We start from the raw sequence: 22119 nt of genomic DNA, 5'->3' as shown, positions 1-22119 counted from the left end.
TAATGAGATGCTAACATGCATATTCAGCACCTCAATAGCATAATGTCAGCTACGCAAATTTCGAAGTGCAGACTTCGAACTGCAGATTGACAGTGTAGATGGGTGCAGTTTCAAAATAAGCACCCCACTTCCACATTCCCTTACTCTGATCTAGTTATGTCAGAGTACCTCATCAGCCTACTTCAGATTACCCATTGAGAAGTCGTATACAAGAGTTCGTTGTTGTTGATATTATACTAACTGCTCCCAGTTCACCCCAGGGAATTGTTGGCAACTGAGACTCTCTTTGGAAATTATAACAAAATGCCCATGTTATTTGGTCTCATGTGTGGCCTTTGAAACCTTTAGAATTTTTCTGGAGTGGACTGTGATACAGGAAGAGAGTTTCAGTTCTCTCATCCACTATGCAGATAACCTCTATTTATTGGTTCGCAGCCAGTGATTTTTGTTCTCCACACTTCAGGAAACAGTAGATCAGTGTTCCATATATTTTCTAACTTGTTGTACTTGCCACCATATTGTATGAGAACCTGGGAGGTTCATTAGCATCCAAAAAAAAAAAACCAGGCATAACATTATTGTAGCCAAACAAAAAAGCAGTCAAGTAGCACTTTAAAGACTAGCAAAATAATTTACTAGGTGAGCTTTCGTGGGACAGACCCACTTCTTCAGACCATAGCCATACCAGAACAGATTCAATATTTAAGGCACAGAGAACCAAAAACAGAAATCAAGGAGGATAAATCAGAAAAAAATGATCAAGGTGAGCAAATCAGAGAGTAGAGGGGTAGAAGTCGGGGGGAGGTCCAGAATTAGATTAAGCCAAGTATGCAAATGAGCCCCTATAATGACTCAGAAAATTCCCATCCCGGTTCAAACCACATGTTAATGTGCCGAATTTGAATATAAAAGACAGCTCAGCTGTCTCCCTTTCAATAGTGGTGCAAAATTTTTTCTTCATTAACACGCAAACTCTTAAGTCATTAACAGAATGGCCCACTCCATTAAAATGTCATCACCTACAGCCTCCAACTCAAACCACTGGAATGAATTATTAAAGACCTACAACCTATCCTTCATCAGGATGCCACACTCCAGAAGGCTCTAGGTGACATGCCTGTTCTCTCCGACAGACAACTTTCCAGCCTTATGAGGATCCTCACCAACAGCCACAGTCTATACCCCAGGAATACCAAACCTGGAACCTTTTCTTGCAACAAAGCCCACTGCCAGCTTTGTCCACATATCTTTTCTGGAAATACCATCACTGGACCTAACCAGGTTACTCACAGAATCACGGGTACATTCTCATGTTCCTCAACTAACCTCATAGATGCCATCATGTGCCAACAATGCCCAGATGCTTCGTACATTGGGCAGACTTCTAACTCCCTTAGACAAAGAGTTAATGGGCACAAGACAGACATAAAAACACTCCAGATCAACAAACCAGTTAGTCAACATTTTAGTGGAGTGGGCCGTTCTGTTAATGACTTAAAAGTTTGTGTGTTACTAAAGAAAAAATTTCACACCACTATTGAAAGAGAGACAGCTGAGCTGCCTATTATATTCAAATTCAGCACATTAACATGTGGTTTGAACTGGGATGGGAATTTTCGGAGTCACTATAGGGGCTTGTTTGCATACTTGGATTAATCTAATTCTTGACCTTCCCCCCGCCTTCTACCCCTCTACTCTCTGATTTGCTCACCTTGATCCTTTTTTTTCTGATTTGTCCTCCTTGATTACTGTTTTTGATTCTCTGTGCCTTAAATATTGAGTCTGTTCTGGTATGGCTATGGTCTGAAGAAGTGGGTCTGTCCCACAAAAGCGCACCTAATAAATTATTTTGTTAGTCTTTAAAGTGCTGCTTGACTGCTTTTTTGGTTTGATAGTATCTAGACTAGCACGACTCCCTCTCTGTTGCCATTATTGTGGCCAGTGCACAGCCTAGATCCTGGACTGAGCATTTCCAGAGATCCACCCTTCTCTTCACACACAGTTCCTCAGCCTACAGAGGAGCTATTTAGCTAATCCTCCATCCATCTCTCACATCTTCTCTTGTGGAATGGAACCACACTATTTCTGCTGACAAGTTTCCAACCATACCCATAAGGAAGACGGGTGGTTTATCTCTAAGAAAAAAGATTTCAACAGATTCCTTAATGCATGTGGCTACTCTCCTAGCTGTTCTGTGGTTTCACAGACCTTTGTTCAAATGCATATTTCAAATCACTTCATATAATTATTTTGTTTATGGGTTTAATGTACATATAATATTGGAAATGAACAATTCATTTAAACCTTGTGCTGTATTTTAGATGGAGAGAAACCTATTTCTAAGTTGCCAGTTGAAACAGATGAAGGGAGGGGGGAAGCCATCAGCAGCAATGTTCAGAAAAGTGTGCACATAAACTGCCTAAAAGAGTATCAGATAAAAATTGAACTTAGAGGGAATTGGATGAAAATAATTCCAATTTCACTTGATGGTATGCCTTTTTAAAGTCAGTCCTAAGGCAATGGAGAGAAAGCGCAATGACTTCACCACACAAAAGATCTATTGCTTTGATGAAAGCAATATTCATATGGAGTATCCTTAAACCTGTCCTGAGGTTTTGTAATCACTTTAATACACATGGCTCACTGCTAGTTGTATGTATTTTCCTCACATCTTGCTGGTGAATTTCCACTAGTTTGTTGAGTGCATTCTTTGTATAATAGAAGAACAAATATCCTAAAGCTAAGTAAGATCTTAACTATGTTTCCATGTCAAGCAGGAGTAAACATAATCACACAAATCAAACAACACCTCCTGGATGGCCACATCTGAAAAAAAGTTTTTTTTGTCTTCACTGCATTTCTCAGAATTTTTATAATTTACATGACTGAAGGGACCAGCTTCATGAACTTATAATTCACACAGAAATAGATGGCGTAATGCTACGTACAGCCGGTTGATTGCTAATATTTTGCGTTGCTTAATTTTCCATTACTATTGCCATTTTCCATTACTATTAATTCAAGAAAGCCCTCAAGGTCCATCAGTCCTGTGGATGTTTTTTGCTCTGCCATGCAACAGACCAGACCCACATCCTGTCTTGCATGCAAAGCTTCACTGATATTAATTTAGAACAGGATGAGGAAACTTTTTACATAGGGCCCAACTTTTTGTCCCTCCAGTTAGCAGGGCTCCTCCAACATGTCTAATGTAATCCAAACCAACGGACATTTCAGTTATGCTCATATGAAAAAATTTTTTGGCACCTATAAGAAAATAAGTATGTAGAATGTAAAAACTTTATTTACCAGTATGTAATGAGATGGATGAGAGTGAGACCCAGCAGCCTATCATGCTGTGGACCCACTTACAAAAATAATGCCCCCCTTAAGGGAGCCTGCACCCCTCCCCCACTTTGACAACGCAGACTTAGAAAGTTACTTTCAGCAACTTGATTAATGGTTTAGTCCAAAAGTCACACTTCCTGACAATATGTGGCTGCCCATTTGGACTATTATTAGAAGAAACGTGATACCTCCATTTACCCAAGGACTTGTTAAAAAGTCAGTGAGAAGTAATCTTTGATCAAAAAAAAGAAAAGGAGTGACATCAAGAAGATGTTGCATAGCTGCAGAGCCACTTGCACTATATATATATATATATATATATATATATATATATATATATTGGCCCTAATGCCTGGCTACAACACCTAATCATAGCAACATAATGTACATCATCTCATATACACACTTACTCATACAGTCTATCTGAATGCAGACAAATTCATTCATGCCTTATTTTCCTTGGGATATATTAATATATATAAATAATAAATATAACTCAGACATACTGAATAATAATGGACACTGCAATATCATTGTAACTGGCCTAATACAGGTGTTAGCAAACTTAGCTACAATTTTTTTAAGTATTCATCTCAGCTTCTTGGGTAATGGGGAAGATAAGACTACATCTACACTATACCAGGGATTGATGCTCTGAGATCAATCCACCCATGGTCAAATTAGCAGGTCAAGTGAAGACATGCCAAATCAACCACAGATCACTCTTCACTTGACCCCCTTTCTGTAGCCCAGATAAGAAGAGTAAGGGAAGTCAACATGCCCCTGTACTATGTATATGGGACAGATTGGACAATCACTTTGCCAAAGAATGAATGGACACAAAGCAGACATTAGGAATCATAGCACAGTGAGCATTTCAGTGAAGTGGGTGTAGCCAGACATGAACCCCCCATCTGGCCTTTTCTTCTTCTCCCCCCCGCACTGGGAGAGACAGAGAGAGAAACAAACAAGGGAGACAGGCAGCCTTTGATGTCCTGGGAATGCAGGTGTGCTGTCTCGCCTGGCCTCTCTACTATACACAAAAACCAGACAGTGAATGGGCTAGCTAATGACCGCCCTTCTGGCTGATCTCGGTAATTGACACTCCTGATCACTGCCCCAGGAAGAACAGGGAATCTCCACCCATCACTTCCAAAGGTGCCCAATTGTCCACAATTCACAGGTGCAAATTGAGCCTTGCACCTTCCCTGGGAAACCTGGGGTTCAAACACATTCCTCCCGATTGGCCACTTAAGACCAGGAAGAAGCCTATGTGACAAAAGGAGTATAAGAGGGGTTTGGCAGCCCACCCCCCCTTGAGTTTCAATCACCTACACCTGCTGGCCAGGTTTGGAATTAACTCCCGAGACTGGGGATGCCTGGTTCGTATCTACTGCTTCCCGAGGGACTGAGAGAAAGATTCTGGGTCACACCAGATCTAGGAGGCAGGGGTAAGAATTACACCTGTATTACACTTCTTTCCTATAGGAATTGAGGGAAAGACTCTGGTTCTACCAGGTCTAAGAGGCAGGGGTGAAAATCACACCTGCAACATGCCTTTCTTGTGTACACATTAATTTTATTAGTTTAAGCTAGCTACTTTGTCTAAAACTTTTCTTAAGTTAAAGTGTGTTGTTTCCCCTTTAAAAACCACGAGTACTAACTTGTACTTTAATCATTTGTCTTAGTTAAATTGTTTCTATCTTTGTATAAATCAAAAATAACTGTTAAAGCCTCTCTAAGTGTAACTTTCCTCTTGCTGCTGTACCCGATCTAAACACAAACCAAAGAACCCAGCCTGCCCTGGCTTCTTAGCGTAGCTGCTGGTGTGGCATCACCCACCAGACCCTTATCTGGCACCTGGGCATCGGCTCACTGTGGGCCATACAGTTAAAGACCTGAGAATATGCGTCTTACAGCAAAGAGACTTTAACACCATATTATAAAGGGAAAACGTGAACTGCCGTTTATGATGAAATCTCATACTTTGACACTTGGTCTCAATAGTGTGGCAAGGTAAGGCTGGGAAGGGGTAAGAACAAGAGGGAAAGCAGGGCAGGAAAACAAGCAGGGTGTGAGCAGCTGGAGAGAAAGATGCCCTGGGTCAACTGGGGCCAGCTGGTCCCACTTAAGCCTGCTTTTAAAAGAACCCTTGCCCAGTAGGGAGGAGAGGAGAGAAGAGGACCAGAGCAAAAGCAAAGCGAGTTTTCTAGAGGCACCAAAAGAAGGAGAGGAGTGCTTAGCCACAATGGGCTAAAGCCCCTGCCCAGGAGGCCTGAGATTTGGAGCAAGGCCAAGCAGGCTGAACCCACAGGAGGAGCCAAACCAGGAGGGGGAACAGGCAGCAGCAACAGCTGCTGTTACAACCACCACTGTCACTACCTGGAGGAGGTATGTGGCGGGGGGTGGGAAATTGTCTGGGGCAGTGGCCCAGGGAAGGGCTGTGGTGTTCATAACAAGGGGAGCCCTCCCACACCACCAGCAGCCACACAGGGTCCCTGGGCCAGAACCCAGAATGAATGGGTGAGGCCCAGGTTTCCCCCAGACCACCATCTTCCCTGTTCCCCCTCCTCATGAAGGGCAACAATGTCTGGGCTGTGGGAGAGTGGACTAAATAGAGGCCAGGAGCCTGGCCAGCCTTGCCACAATAGAGATAACAATTACCTTAGAAATCACAAAGGCAGCTTCCCCATTTTTGACATTTGTAGTGATCTCAGGCGGGACACTTAGTAGTTTTCTCTCCCCTCCTCCCATCATTCACCTCCTTTTATGTCTTATGTCTGATTTTTTTTTTTTTTTTTTTTTTTTCCAGTTTTTGTTTCAATTGTTTTTTGTATCTCTGTCTTATACAATCATCATGCCAATTCACTTTCAGCAAGATTTCCAGTACAGCACTATCTCCAGATCTGAAGAATCAGGTCTGCCCCATGAAAGCTCATCACCTAATACATTATTTTGTTAGTCTTTAAAGTGCTGCATGACTGCTTTTGCGTTTTGTTAGGATACAGACTAACACAGATAGCTCTCCATTACTATTCAACATGTATTTCATAAGGGATAGCAGAGGAATTGTCACAGTAGCCAGCCATCTGGGATCCAGTGCTTTGTGGCAGAACTCTCATTGACTTCAAGGGAACATTACTTAGGTGAATGGAGATTTTGTTTATGAAATTTTTCTGTTAATGAAGTTTTAGCTGAATCACCCATAGCACAAGCAAGTCACTGTTCGTAATGCTCTGTTTATTTCTTAACAGTTATTTGACACAATTCTAAATGACAAACTATATGGTCCTTTTGACAGGCTAGCACCATTTGGATGAGAGTAAAACAAGATTAGGTATTGTGATTGGGCTTGGACTTTGCATAGTGGTAAATGGGAAGGGAGCCCTGTGTCCTTCCTGGTCACTTATGGGTACATTTGATATCCTCTACAAATATTAGGAAAAATTGTCAACTATTGTACCAACATTAGCCAATAAATTAAAACAATCCATCTTGGATAAAATTAAACACGACAAAAACTAAATGGCTAAAGGTAAAGACAGCTTGCTGGGGATAGAGATAGTGTTAAAACTAAAAAAGACGTTCTTGGTTCCTACTCCCATGTCCAGTTCTCTAGTCCACATGGCTTCAATAGACATAAGAGCTAGATAGAACATTAAAACTGCATGTGTGCAACATATTGGGGAAATAAAATGGCATTCCCTTGGATATATAAAGAACAAGCAGCCTGTCTCACATTTTTTACCAAAGAAAATCTTGTTAATGATTACGCATTAACAACACAGAAACCATTATTTACCAGCAATTAACAAATAATTTGCCTAACACGTATAATAGTAGTGGTGATCTCTAAACAATGCTTTGTTTTTTACTGCTTCAAATAATGCTCAAGTAATCAAAGAGCTTTTATTAAGTTAAAGATTTGTAATTACTTGTGGGCTGCCTCTGAAATTAATATTTTCTTCTCTTGTCCTAGCAGCATGAACTGATGTTGGTTATGCTTGATATTCTCTATACAGATGACTGCTCCTATTGATTATTTGAAAACTTTGTGTCTGTATATTATTTTGCTACATGTGATTTTCATGAGAGCTCAGTGCTTTCATCCTGTCACTGGTGGAATATCCAAGCCACTATTACATACAGGAAGTACTTCATATACAGATTGAACCTCTTAAGCCCAGCACTCAAGTGTCCTGACTGATCCCAAATGAGAGAATTTGCCAAGCTACATGACACCAGTATTGGCTAGAAGCATTACCAACACTCTCAGTGCTTACTGGAGTCTGAGAAGACATTTAGGGGTAAATAAGAGCACAGAACACTGAGAGCCAGGACTGGTGGATGTAAAACTTCATGGGACCACAGGAAACTTGGCTAAACCCATGATAAGTGGATATTGGGCTAACTAAAATCATGCCAGACCATGGATGTGGCCAGAAAAGAGTGCCAGACAAGGGAGACTCAACCTGTATTATATTATGCATGATATGTCCTTTTGTTTTTCATATGATTTACTCAATTACTTTGCTCTGGTGACTTGTAGGTCAAAACTAAAATTCCTTGTGAAGATGAAATTAACTTTCAGGGCTTTGTATGAAGTTTCTAATCCTGAATTCCTTAGAACAGCAAATGATGGTATCATCCTCAAATACAATAAATTACCCAAGAGACATTTATGACTGGTATGACAGAAGATAAAATAATTAATGCAACCCATAGAGATTATATGAACTGTTCAATAAAAAAAGAATTGAAGACAGTTTTTTTTTTTCCCCAATAATTGGTGTGAAGAAAAGGACACAGCTAATTAAAAGCCTCTCCATCAAAAATTAGAGGATGTTGAAGTAGATAACTCTGCCATGAGACTCCAATGATTATGGGAAAAAATACATTCTGATAACTCTGGCGGTGGAAGAGGCAGTGGAGACACAAGAACAGGATGTACATGTACTTTACTGCTCAGTCAAGTTGGGGAAGGCTCGACCTGGAACCAATAATTGCTCATCCAAATTTTCAAATAATCTGATTGAAAAACAACGAAACCAGCTCAAACTAAAGACTTTTCTTCTACATGTCTTGTTCCTTGTCCAATGAGAGAGCATAAACTCTTTTTTGATTAATCATTTGTAGTTGATTACCCTAGTCTGGCTGGTTCTGTACATTGACAGGGTTTATTTGCCAACTTTAAGAAAATATTCACAAATTCAGTTAATTCTAGACATTCCTTAACTGCACTGTCTAATTGAAATCTTCATTCTGGCACATCAGTGAATACCTCCAGACTGGAATGAAGAGTTCCATTAAGTCTTGCAGATTAATCTTAGTGGATCTACCATTTTACTTTCTCTTATCAGGAACAAAAAGTTGGATCCTGCATGCAGGACTGAGCGTGGTGCAACCCATAGTGACCCATTGCTTTACTACCAGTTTAGAAACTATTTACGACTATAAATCTTTATCTCCATTCAGGAAAGAGTGTAACAGAGTTAAATAGGATTTAACCACATAACTCAGATCATTGTTTGTTAAAGAAAACAGAACAGGGTTTAGTTTCACAAACTTTGATATAAGCTCCTTTTTTAAAGGAATTTGACCACAATAGGAATATTTCAATGGATGTCAACAAGGTTTATGTCCAGCCCTAGATAACCAGGACAGAGACTGTGTATGGTGCTCTTGATTCAGCTAAGCATCTCAAGAGGTGCTTAACTTTAATTCCTGGTTCAAATCACCTTCAAATCAATAGGCCATAATGATGTACTAAAATCCTTGCAAAATAACGATGGACATAAGCATGTGCCAGGGAGTTTTGCTGAATCTGTGGGGCTACATGTACACAGAACCACATTGCTGGCAGCGTGATGCAAAGGAGAACTCTCAAAAATGCAAATAATTATTTATTTGCATAGCCACATTGCTAATTTGAATACTTCTGCAGGGTTGCCCCGCCAGCAGAAGCTGCTGTTGTCAGAAAACTCACCACATGGATGGGGTTCTGTCATCAGAAACCCCCTTTGTCCACAGCCCCTTATCCCTGGAAAAAATCAGGGATAAGGGGCTGCTGCCAAAGGGGGTTTTCACCAACAGAACTGTGTCTACTCGGTGCATTTTCTGACAATAGCAGAGTCTGTCAGCAGGGCAATCCCATGGGAGTATGTAAATTATCTGCACAGCTATGCACATGAGCAGCTATTTGCATTTTCAAGAGCCCTCCTTTGCTTCATGCTACTGGCAGCATGGCTCCATGTAGACATACACTGAGTGTACAAAAAATACATCACTGCATCACTTTGGTGCATAGAAAGTTTATATTCCTAGCAAGTAAGCTTGCTTTGGAGAGGCTCTTTTATTTTTAAGAAGATTCTCCCAGTTATTACTATTAATGTTTTGATCTATATCTTTTAGGAGGTCTGTTTTAATTTACCTCACAGTGCTCAGAAATTTTAGTATGAGATTCATTGCCTTTTAGTAGAGCTCGCGGTTAAATGAACAGAAAACAACATGTTGTGCACAATCCTGTTCTCATAATATACCTTCACTTCGGTAGACATTACCAAAGTATATTATTTTGCTGGCTGATATCACAGATGAAGGTTAATGAGCTGGCTACATATAAAGAAGCCAAGCAAGCCTTTCACCAGTTAATACATTACTCTTTGTACCACTTCAAGTCTCTCTTGTAGCTCCACAAAAGTATGTTTTCTTCTTCTTCATTGCCTGCAGTCTACAGATACTTCTGGGAACTCCTTTATCTCTAAACAGTACTATTTACAGTCAGATGAGAATCACCTGGTAGTCGTTTGATCCTGCAAGGAGCTGAGAAACCATGAGCTGATGTAGCCAACCCATTGAATGCATGCTTAGTTGTGTCATCAATAACACTACTTATAAGGATGTCAGAGGACTTGACCCAAAGTCCATTGAAATCAACAGAAGCTCATATTGAAAAAGTATTTTGCTTTGTCTCACTATATATACTGTGTCTAGCATGACAAAACCTGAATTCTGACTGGCACTTCTGTGAGCTACTGGAGTATGTATTAATAAGGTGCTTTAAGACAGTTGTTAAGTATCAAGAAAAATATAAAAGTGAAAATAATACAACGTTTTAAAGCACATAATCCAAACCTGATCCTAATTTCTCTTTCATCCCATAGTAGCACATCCACTTCTCAGAATTGTTTGATGGCACCATATTATCAGACAGGAAAATACTTCTCTCTTCCATACTGCCGGCTCCAACAACTGTCTACATTTATTGTTGCATGACCTGTCATAGCTTAATATTTTTTTCTGTGAGTTGCACAACAGGTGATTGCTTATTTGAAGAGCAAATGGTAGATGGTGAATTACTTTATATAGTCTAAATTGTTCGATTTGTGGTGAAACATTGTAGGAAAAAGAACCTGTTATCAAACTCGGCACACTTGTTTGGCATGTATATTGTAAAGAGGAATCCTACAAAAACAGAACTTCACTGTTCTGCTCTTGCGGAAGAGGATAGTTGTATGTTTGTTTGTTTGTTTTTAATAATATTCTTTATGGGCCATGTGTGTGTTCAGCTTTGAAAACACAATACTACACATGTTTTAGCACTATGCCAAATGCACCTTCCTTTGAAGTTCAGGTTGACATAACTTTCATTTTGCATAGAATAATCTAAATTGGTTAAAGAAATTGCCAGCCATACCCTGACCACAAATTGGCATGTTACATTTTTCAGATGACAGTCATATGGGGGTGTGGGGGATGGTGAGGTATGCATGCCATACACATGACAGCATCCACCCTTCCTGCTGACCTACTTCCAGTGAGAACCTGGACAGTCCCTCTCCTGGAGTGGTGCGGTCCTAGAGCAGTGTGAGCTTCTGAGATCACTCTGCTTTTGGACCATACTGCTCCAGAGGAAGAGGGGTGTTGCCTCCACATTCACCAGAACTGGCATGGTGCTTCTGGAGGAAGAGATTGAAGGGGGCAGGGCATGGGTAGAGCAGGGGCAAGGAAGGGCAGAGCAGGGGGACATGGCTGGTGCTCCCCTGGAACGTCCATCATCATGCACCACTGTTCAAGAGATGTGAAAAAAATCAGAACTAAACTCCAGAAGTATAAAGGCACTGTAAGATAATGTTTATTGTCTCCTGAACATATCATTGTTCCTTGTTGAGTTAAATTTCAGATAACAAATTTGAATTTGGATGAAAGTTGACATGTATGAAAATTTGGGAAAATTCCTCAGTCTGCATATATTGTTAAATGCCTCAGTTGGGTACAAGGCGATGGGTGAGTTTTCACAACAGAGCTTAGTTTTCTGATGCAGAATGGGGAATGTCACTGCAATTGTTGATTTGTGAAGTGTGCTAATTTAACACCCAGTATATGAGACAAGAAGCAGTGTAGTACCACTCACGAAAGGTAAAATAAATCAAGTTTTCTCCTTTCATTTAAACCTTTCTAATGTGTCTGAGCCATTTTCTGGCTTGGTCCCTTCACCAATGCAGATATGAAGGTGGATAACACAGTAACAAAACAATGTCTTACTACAGTGATTTGACAAAGCTAACTACCTACCTTTTGTGAACAATGGCAATTTTGGTGAAATTCTACAAGTACTAGATGTATCTGAGATAGTTTGTGCCCCTCACTGCCATTGCATCCATCCATCCATGAGCCCATTTCTTCAAAAATTCTTCCTAAATGGCAAGAGCAATGGCCACCAAATTTGGTATGCAGTTTCCTGTTACCATAACTTAAACCAAGGTCAGTGTTTGGTTGTGCCTGTACCATGGGATGTGCATGGAATAAGACTGTTTTCTTATCAAATAGAAAGGGATGGGGTGTGGTAGCAGGGGCAGTTAAACCCCAGAATGAGCATGGGGGTCAGCAACTACCCAGCCTTAAGGAGCAGATCCTGGCTGGCAGCACAGCCCTGGCCACTCCAGCCAGCCCTGAGAGCGGTCTCTGGGCAGCCTGCATGGCCCCTGCTGCCCCAGACTGACCCCAGGGAGAAACCAGCATCCCCTGCTGCCATGGGAAAATGCCACTACTAGAGCAGCGCTGGCCTTGCCCTGTTCAGCCCCCACCATGAGACCTCTCAGTCCCCTGAGCCACCCCCAACTCCTGCCCGGAGCACCACACAACTTGTAGTTCCCTGCCCTGAGCCTCTCACCCCCATCCTATCTCTTGCACCCTCCACTCCCTGCCCTTAACCCCCTACAACTCCCAGCAACCTTCTCTGAGTCCTGCACCCCTCCCCTTTGCCTTGAGCACCTCCACAACTCCCACCACCCTGCCCTGACTCCTGCACTCACCACCCCCTGCCCAGAGCCCCCAGAAGGACACGGGCAATGCCAGGTAAATGCTCTAGTAGATTATAGAAGACTGGAAGTTGTGTTTTGTATAACAAATACCTCAGTGTTTTCATCAGCTCTTCCAGGTATGAGTCCATTTTCTTCCCCGTTCACCTTGGTATATAAAGAAAGTAAGGGTATTAGTTCAGGGTCCCAGGAATTACTTTCTTAGAGAATCCAAACTTCAGCTAAAACTCTGGCAGTTCAGTGATGTTACAAATTGCCTAAAATTAGCCATTACTACCTGAATGATAATTTCCACTATTCATCTTTTGTAGTACCTTTGTGCAGAAGTTTTAAAACACATTCCCAATGCCTTTATATAACCTCAAGGCTATGTCATGTTCTTATTACTGACCCTAAATAGCCCATCCTTGCTGCGGGGTACTGAAGAAAAAAAAATCTCATGGAATTGAAAATATTGCAAACCTCAGTTATTTTAGAGGAGTTTAAATTTAAACTTGTGTTTTCCCCTTGTGTGATTCTATTTAATAGGCAGCAATGCTATTCTCTTGTCAAAGGGATGCCTCTGCCATTAACATAGAGAGGTTTTAAAAGTTAAATCGGCATGAAGTAGATTCCCTATTTACAGTAGTTATTATTGTCACCTTTTTGCTGAGAAGTAATAGATTTCAGGGTCTTACTGGTGAGCTTTCAGATAGAGCATAAATCAATAATATGGAGTTGGCTGTTTGTTTTGTGTAACTTGGCACTGGAAAAAACTTCAGAAAAGGGCGACACAAATGATCCGGGGTTTGGAACATCTGCCATATGAGTAGAGGTTAAAAACCCTGGGAATTTTCAGCTTAGAAAAGAGGAGAATAAGGAAGGATATGATAAATATCTATAAAATCATGACTGGTATTGAGAAAGTAAAGAAGGAAAAGTTATTTACTTGTTTCATTAACACAAGAAATAGGGGTCTTCAAATGAAATTAATAGGTAGCAGATTTATAACAAAAGGAAGTGTTTCTTCATGGAATGCACAGGCAACCTGTGGAACTCCTTGCCAAAGGATGTTGTGAAGGCCAGGATTTTAATAAGGCTCAGAAAAGAGGTGAGGTCCATCAAAGGCTATTAACCAGGATGGGTAGGAATGGTGTCCATAGTCTTTGCTCGTCAGAAGCTCAGAATGAGTGAGAGGGGGAGGATCCCTTGATTACCTGTTCTGTTCATTCCTCTGAAGCAGCTGTCACCAGCCACTGCTGGATGACAAGATACTGGGCTGATGGGTCCTTGGTCTGACCCACTATGGCTGTCTTTATATTCTTAAGTAACTTCTTGGATTTACCGTGAACAAACCAGTCATTGAATTGGGTCAGCAAAACAGCATGCAGGAAATCTCCTGGTTTAGAGCTCTCAGCAGAGCATGAACTCTCGGCATGAAGCAAAGTTGCCCCCTCTTTCCAGTTAACATAGAGAGACTGAGGCAGAAGGTAAAATCTTCCTGTTCGCAACAGCTTGCCCGTAAAGAAAGTATACCACACAACAACACTACTACAAGGATTCCTTCAGACACTACAGTGCCAAGAGAAAGAACCTGTAATACTGGGTTTTTGGTTTTTGCTTTGTCCACTCAACTTATCTGAATAAGTGGGTCTTACCCATGAAAGCTCATGGCATTTGTGAGTCTCTGCGGTGCAACAAGACTGCTTCTTATCTGTAAGATTGGGTGTAACAATGACCTCTGGTGGACACCGACCATAGCATATTTAGAACAAAAAAGCGGTTAAGTAGCACTTTAAAGACTAACAAAATAATTTATTAGGTGAGCTTTTATGGGGCAGACCCCCTTCTTCAGACTCCATTTACTTTTCCTGTACATCTCTGTGATTCAGTCACATCTGGCATTTGTGTTTGATCACTACTGTATTTTCCTACATATTTTTATCATTGCGTTTTTGCTCTCTGCCACTTGTTTTACTGTGCTTTCTTTTGGCATAGAAGGAAAGTTGATGGGAATATTGAGGTGACTGGTGTCATTACAGTCGTATGCATTAATGAGACACTTATTGGAATATTGCGCACAGTTCTGTTGTCCACACTCCAAAAAAGAGAGGAAAAAAAAAAAGACAGGAGTGCAGAAAAGTGCTGCTACAATCATCAAACTCTGGAAAAACTGCCATAGTCTAACAAACTAAAGAGGCTCAATTTATTCAGTTTGTCTAACAGAAGATTTAGAAATACTTGATTGGTCAAAAACTATACATGGACAGATTTTGGATAATATTGGGATTTTTTATTTAGTAGATAAGAATATATGATCCAAAACCGGAAGCTGAGATTCGGCACATGAAGGCTAGAAATGTACAAATGTTTAATGGTAAAAGCAATTAACCATTGAAACAGCCAGCTTAGGGATGTGGTAGATGTCTTTGATTTGAAGTGTTTACATCCAAGATTTGAGGTCTTTCTAAAAGATGCATTTTGTAGCTCAGCAACCTGAGATTCTGGGCTTGGGGAAGGAATTACTTGGGGTGAAGTTACATGGTAATTCTAGACCATAATGGACCCTTATAGCTTAAAAATCTATGAATCTACTTCAAAACATGAAGCTTAAAAGCTGCACCTACTAATGGCATCTCCATGTGTGATTTACTTCCCTTTGGTTTTATGCTTTCATGAATGAATTCAGCAAATTATGTTATGTTTCGTGAATTATGTTTCATAAATAGGAAATCTAGGAACCCAAAAGAGGAGCCAGTTTTCTAATGTTGGTATGAAGGAGCAGCAGAAATACCAACAAATTGCTCCACACCTTGTCTTTTCCCTTCCTTCCCCCAGAAGCTTTTCTGCATATAAGTATTTCAGGAGTGAATAACAGAATGGATAAAATGTGAATTAAATAATGTTATTCAAGTTGCAGAATATATCCCTGATCATATTTTATGGCCTTTTGGTGTAGCAATAGAAGAGAAAACATATTTGCTACAATTGATTTTGCTTCTGTAAAGGTCAGTGTACAAGGAAACTGCATAATTGTTCAGATTTCTGCCTTTTATACTACAGACACAATGGTTACAAACAATGGACTTCAGAAAGTATCCTCCTAGATCCAGCCCCACAAAGGGTCGGGGCCACAGTTGTTCACCTTCTCTGATCCAAAGTTTTTTGTAAGCAAAGTTCTCAGAAATATGTGGAGATAAATATGTAGTATAAGTTCTATTTGTACAATGGTGAAAAGATGAAGGGATTTTAGACGCTAAGCTATCAGTTTACCATGTTAGTTTAGTTTGACCATTTTTAGCTGATTCCTGAGTTATGTTGTTTGGAATGGTGGTAAAAGCAAGTGAAAAGTGAACAATTATGAAATAGTAGGTACTGTATTTGATAGCAAAAAACAAAGTGTACCAAACACAGTGCCTTTTTGTAACAAGAAAAGGGGGGGAAAAAAAAAGCACAGGCTTCACACCCACTGCTCCCAGCCAGTCCCATGGCTGAGGCTGCCAATGTCCTGGTACTCAGCACTGGCAAATGCTGGCACAAAAAAAAGCATTGATTCAATACATTCAAAATCTCTGCTATGTAAAGTTGTATGAAATCCTGTGAAAGTGAAAATAGAGTGGAAGCTGTCTTATTCAGGTCTAGTAGTTTTTGTTTTCAGAAATAATGGAAAATATCCAGGGCTGGACTTACCCCTTATGCGCCTGTTGGCATAACATCTTCAGATTCTCTCCTACCTGCATTGCACAAAGTTTTAGAAAGATAAGGTGACCCCAGGCACATGCCTAATTGGGAATCTGGCCCTGGGAATACCAAAAGAATAGACTCCTTTGTGACATTTCACTACTTACACTATTCTAATGCTGGCCCAAACCAAGATGTGTACTGGAGATGACGCAAAAAGCAAAGAAAATATTACTCAGAAACTTTGTAAACCTCCACAAAAAGCGACAGAGCCAAGAACTGACACCACCACCTGGTGGCACCAACAGCCACCATGGGCCCCCAGGAAAGGTGGGTTGGGGGCCCAGCTCCATGCCCTGGAAGGGGTGGGATGAAGAGTGGAAGGGCCAGGGCCAAAGGCAGTCAGCTCTCAGCCCCATGTGCAGCCAGACTAACGCTACAGCAGCTCTTCAAAGTCGCTTAGATCTCTAGCCATCATGAGTGCCAAAATACCAGCAGCAGCAACACCTAGATCTCCAAGTCCCTTCGAAATGCCAGGCACAGGCAACTACCAGGTCTGCCACCACCCCATTCAGCAGCTTACCCACAAGTAAATCTATCTTCTCTCATTATTCCAACACTTCTAGGAATGGAAAAGATACTGTTTGAATAATTACTTTCCATGGAAACAATCCCTTAAAAATGTGGCTTTTTTCATTCTTTATGAGAAAAATCAAGAGACAATATACTTTCCAGACTGCTTTTTGCTGTTAACATTCTCTTAATTATAATTTTTACCATATACAATGAGTACTTCATTTGCCTAATGAGAAACATAATTAAATTAATGGATAAATAGTGTTACTGGTATATAAAAAAAATCTGTTATAAATACCTGACAGACAAAAGCAGGAGTTATTCTAGTACATGCCCACTGAGAATATGGTAATATAGCCAGCACTGAAGACAAAGAACTGAATCTTTGCGTAGAGTACTAAAATACTAACATCTAAGACTATATGGATACTGCAGCTTCTGATGGCATAACTTATGTTGCCCGGGGCAAGAACATTATTACATCAGCATAATCACTGTCAGCTGCAGAGGTTCTCCATTGACAAAGTTTCCACTACTTGTGGTGGTGGCATTTTTATGCCGATGGGAGAGTTGTCAGCCATCGGCATGGATCGTTACGTGCTGAAGTGGTGCAGCTTAATCAATACAGCTGTGCTGCTGCAGTCCCCTATGTATAAATAGGGCATAAGTTACTAGTAGTGGTGGCTGTAGACAAACACCACCCCCATATGCATTAGCACAGGGATTCCTATTATGCCTCCACTTTTACGACACAGGATTGTGTTTCTGACACCTTCTGGAGGCCTCATTTGTATCTTTCCACCGTGATCTGTACTGATCAGTCAGGAGCTGCATTACCAAAGCTCTGGTGACAGTAAGTGAAGGAGGATGGCATGCAGCAGTGAGAGAAGCATAGGGAGTAGAGGTAATAGTACAAATACTGTCACACTGCAGAGTTTGCTGCCTACACTTTGCAAAAGATACCACTGCCAGAAACTGAGATATTAGACTGCCTGTCCAGCTGATAGTAACTGGAGATTGAGAATGAAGTAGTAAATTTAGATTAACCTGGGGCAGGGGAGGTGGGGGGGCGGGGACAAGGGCTCAGAGCAGGAAGGGGAAGTCAGTACAGGTTGAACCTCTCTAATCCAAAATTCTATTGTCTGGCATTAGTTTAGTTAGCTGGATGAACACTTTTCATGGGTGGGGCCAGATTTCCCATGGTCCTATAATGTTTGTTTTCAGCCCTCAGTCCTGGCTTTTAATGTTCTATGCTGGTATTTCGCTGTAATTTACCCCTATATGTCTTCTAAAGCCCAGTAAGTGTTAGTAATGCTGCTAGACAATATTGACCTCCCATGGTCTGGAAAGTTTTCTTGTCCAGCACCAGTCAGGTTCCAGGGGTGCCGGATTAGAGTTTCAACCTGTAATATGTGAATCTGAGTGACTTCATTCGTCTGAAAACCAGAGCTCAGGGACAAGCTTTAGAAATCATCTATCATAGCACAGACCCCAAATGACCAATGATACTGAATACCTACCTTGGCCTTTCATCTTCAGTTGTCCTTCCAAGACACTATAGAATCTGCCAGGAGAGTGCAATTATGGACACCCTTTTCTGAGTTTAAATCTGTAATACATATAAATACATGCACATACAAGAACTATTATAGAATGTCAGCAATAAATGGATTGCACAGAACTGGAGCTATGAATCACTGGCTACGTCTACACTAGCACACTAGGTCGAAGTAGCGTATTTCGAAGTAAGAACATTGAAATAGGCTACTTCGACAATTATTGTCTACACGTCCTCCAGGGCTGGCAACGTCGACGTTCAACGTCTAAGTAGTGACAGGGAACTTTGAAAGGAGCTGTCCTGGAAGGAAATGCAGAGCGTCCACACGCACACGAGCACCCTGTTTCGAAATAAGGGGCCAGGAAAGACCACGGACTGGGTCACAGAGCACACTAGCCCTTCTGGGACAGCTGCAAGCCACTCCTTTAAGGGACCCCTCCCAGACACACCCAGCCTGCACAGCACGAGGTCTGCAGAGTAGTAGCCACTCTCTCGCAGACCAAGTCACAGCAGATACGGACACCCAGCTGCAGCAGCAACAGCAGGAAGTGGAGACCCTCCAGGTAGTCATCCAGGGGCCAAGCGCCCTGCTAGGTGCTGCCTGGGAGGCCGCCCAGCGGCTCCTGCTGGAGAAGCCCACCCCAGAGGCAGATAGGGATGCCCCTGACCACCAGCCTCCCCTCTTCCTCCCTCATCAGCTGCTCCCCTGCCTCTGGAGCTACCCCACCAGCTCCAAGTGGTGGGAGCAGCTCGTCATGCGGGAGTGGGATGACAATATGTGGCTCTAGAACTCCGCATGCACCGGCAGACCTTTCTCGAGCTCTGCCAGTGGCTCACCCCAGCACTGAGGCACCACGACACCCGGATGCAGCGCGCCCTCCCCGGCAAAAGGAGGGTCTCAATAGCCGTCTGGAAGCTGGCCACTCCAGACAGCTATCGCTCTGTGGGACACCAGATTGGAGTGGAAAAGGTCACGGTCAGGGCTGTCATCATGGAGATAAGGAGGCCCGGGCACGCACTCACTGGGTGGTTGGGGGACTGGGTGTGGGCTTGGGGAGGGAGGGGCCGGGTGTGGGACTGGAAAGGAAGGGGTAACGGGGAGGGACGGGCTGGGCAAGTGAGGTACCTGGGGAGGTGTCTGGGAGGGGGGGCCTGGGGGAAGGGCCTTGGGGCACCCTGCACAGCCTCAGGGGCACCTGTGTTCCCTTCCAACAAGTGGTCCGTGCAATTAACGCCATGTTGCTCCAGAGGGTTGTCCGACTCGGGGACCTGGACGCAGCTGTCACCGTATTCACCTCCATGGGGTTCCTGAACTGCTTTGGGGCCCTGGATGGGACTCACGTCCCCATCCGCACCCTGGACCACAGCGGAGAAAGATACATCAACTGCAGGGGCTACCACTCCATGGTCCTGCAGGCCATGGTGGACAGTCGGGGCTGCTTCCAGGACATGTACGTGGGCTGGCCCGGCTGCACACACGATGCCCATGTTTTTAGGAACTGGGCCTGTGCCGCTGGCTGGAGGCGGGACCTACATCCCCCAGAGGGAGATCCCTCTGGGGGACACCACCATGCCCCTCTGCCTTTGGCCGGACGCGGCCTACCCCCTCCAGCCTTGGCTCATGCACCCGTACACCGACCACCTCAATGCCAGCCAGGAGTGGTTCAATGCCCACCTGAACCATGCCCACCAGGTGGTGGAGAGAACATTTGGCCGACCAAAGGGCCGCTGGTGGTGCCTCCTTGCCCGACTGGACATCAGCCTCCAAAACATCCCCCAGGTTGTGGGAGCATGCTCCACAACATCGTTGAGAGCAAGGGGAAGGCTTTCATCCAGGGGTGGGTGGTTGATGCCAGCACGGGCTTCCCCCCAGCCGGCCGCCGCACCCAGCCGCCAGGCCCACCATGAGGGGGTACAGGTCTGCGAGGCTCTGTGGGCCCACTTCTATCAGGGCACCCTGAGCACCTCCCTGGCCTTTCCCAGAAGACCCCCCCCCCACACACACACAGCCTGCACTGCCCTCACACCACCCCTAACACCCACACGCCACCCCCACAACAAGCACACGCCTCCAGCTTTTTGGAAAATAAAACTTTTTTTTTTTTTTAAACCAGATAACTTGTTTGGTTCACCAAAGAAACTGCAACTAATATACAAACGGGGAACAACTATATACAAAAGGGAGGACAACTATATACATGGGCCAACAGCCCAGCCATCTGCCGGGCCCCCATCAGTCTGGCGTGGGGGTAGAGGGGCACGAGCCCCGGCAGGTATGGCTTGCAACTCCCCCCTCCCCATGTCTGCGGTCCCCGGCATGGCTGGCTGGGGGCTGGGAGGACGGGCACGTATGGCTGGGATGCCTCCACTGGCCGGTCTTCAGCCCCAGTGGGCTCTGTGGAGCTTGCCGGTGGTGAGGCAGGCGGGGCAGCATGTGGCGAGGTGGGTGGGGTGGCAGGGAGGGCGGCCCGGGGGGAAGCAGGGGGCGGGAGCCGGGCAACAGCCTCCCAGATCGACCCGGCTATGTCCCTGACAATCCCCATAAAATCCTCCCATGCCGCCCACCACCGGGTGGACTCCTCCCACTCAAAACGGAGTTTTTCCTCTGCTGCTGGAGAGCTGCCAGGAGCTGAGGGTCCACCGGGGCCATCCCCAGAGTCCAGCGGTTGCGGGACCGTCCTGCTGGCCTTGGGGGTGTCTCCAGGCGCTGGTGGTGGCTGACCTCCGGCAGGCTGTCGGGGACAACAGAGGGTACCTGGCTGCCTGGGGCATCACATGCTGCAGCTGGAGTGAGGGAGGGGAAGGCTGTTGGTACAGTGCCCTGGCCTGTGGCCCGTTCTCCCCACCCCCTCTTGGGTGCTGGGTCTCCATCCCTGTTGGTGGGCTTGATGTCCCTGTTGGCTGTCTCCATGGCATTGTCCCCCCGCCCCCAGGGTCAAGACTGAGTTCTGTCCATGGGTACAGGTGCTGACAGGCGCTGATGGCCATGCCGCCGTCCTGGAACTGTACTGTGGCTGGGCATTCATGGTTTGGGGTCCACTGCGGGTGTGTGAGGTTCCTGGTCGTGGCTGGTGCCCCCGCACTGTGGCCCATGGGTGTGTGCTCTGTGGGGTATGTACCTGACCATCCATTGCTGCGGTCGGGGGAAGCCTGGTGGGCAGATGCCCGGCTGGTGCTTCAGGAGGGGAGGTCAATGAGGAACCCGCCCTCCTCGCTGCTGGACCCCTCCTCCATTGTCCTGAGGGGGGGCTCCTTGGGTGGGCCCTGGGGTGCAGAGCTGGCCTCCGGGCCGGACTCCGGCTCCAAGTCCTGCTGGGGCTCATCGGCCGTGGTGTCAAGGGTGTCCGGGGGGTGGAGGAGGTGTGCCGGGGGCCCAGGATGGCCCTGAGCTCCCTGTAATAGGGGCAAGTGGCAGGGGCAGCCCCAGACCAGCTGGCCGAGTCCTGGACCCGGGTGTACCCCTGCCGCAACTCCTTCACCTTACTGTGGATGTGACCCGGAGCGCAGACAGGGTGACCCTGGGCAGCCAGGCCCTCAGCCAGTCGGGCAAACGCTTCTGCATTCTACCGCTTGCTCCTCATCATGTGGAGCACCTCCTCCTTTCCCCAGAGCCCCAGCAGGTCTTGGAGCTCGGCCTCCAACCAGGAGGGGCCCCGCGTC

This window comes from Carettochelys insculpta, chromosome 7 (genome assembly GCF_033958435.1).
Source record: "Carettochelys insculpta isolate YL-2023 chromosome 7, ASM3395843v1, whole genome shotgun sequence".
Classification (NCBI taxonomy): domain Eukaryota; kingdom Metazoa; phylum Chordata; order Testudines; family Carettochelyidae; genus Carettochelys; species Carettochelys insculpta.
This window is presented reverse-complemented; position numbering follows the sequence as displayed.